Source organism: Rhinoderma darwinii, unplaced genomic scaffold (genome assembly GCF_050947455.1).
Source record: "Rhinoderma darwinii isolate aRhiDar2 unplaced genomic scaffold, aRhiDar2.hap1 Scaffold_3477, whole genome shotgun sequence".
Lineage (NCBI taxonomy): Eukaryota > Metazoa > Chordata > Amphibia > Anura > Rhinodermatidae > Rhinoderma > Rhinoderma darwinii.
The window spans coordinates 115001-115918 of NW_027463451.1; positions in this window are offsets into that span (position 1 = coordinate 115001).

Consider the following 918-nt stretch of genomic DNA (forward strand, 5'->3'; position numbering starts at 1 on the left):
GGAGCAACTTGCATCCCCATGCCCATCCAGAGTTCCAGGATGATTGCAGGTAGGTCCCGGTGGGGTGGAAGGGGGTCAGCGGGAGCAACTTGCATCCCCATGCCCAGCCAGAGAACCAGGGTGATTGCTGGTAGGTCCCGGTGGGGTGGAAGGGGGGGCAGCGGGACCAACCTGTGTCCCTATGCCCAGCCAGAGTTCCAGAGTGATTGCAGGTAGGTCCCGGTGGGGTGGAAGGGGGTCAGCGGGAGCAAACCGCATCCCCATGCCCAGCCAGAGTTCCAGGGTGATTGCAGGTAGGTCCCGGTGGGGTGGAAGGGGGGGCAGCGGGACCAACCTGTGTCCCTATGCCCAGCCAGAGTTCCAGAGTGATTGCAGGTAGGTCCCGGTGGGGAGGAAGGGGGTCAGCGGGAGCAACTTGCATCCCCATGCCCAGCCAGAGTTCCAGGGTGATTGCAGGTAGGTCCCGGTGGGGTGGAAGGGGGGGCAGCGGGACCAACCTGTGTCCCTATGCCCAGCCAGAGTTCCAGAGTGATTGCAGGTAGGTCCCGGTGGGGTGGAAGGGGGTCAGCGGGAGCAACTTGCATCCCCATGCCCAGCCAGAGAACCAGGGTGATTGCTGGTAGGTCCCGGTGGGGTGGAAGGGGGGGCAGCGGGGACCAACCTGTGTCCCTATGCCCAGCCAGAGTTCCAGAGTGATTGCAGGTAGGTCCCGGTGGGGAGGAAGGGGGTCAGCGGGAGCAACTTGCATCCCCATGCCCAGCCAGAGTTCCAGGGTGATTGCAGGTAGGTCCCGGTGGGGTGGAAGGGGGGGCAGCGGGACCAACCTGTGTCCCTATGCCCAGCCAGAGTTCCAGAGTGATTGCAGGTAGGTCCCGGTGGGGTGGAAGGGGGTCAGCGGGAGCAAACCGCATCCCCATG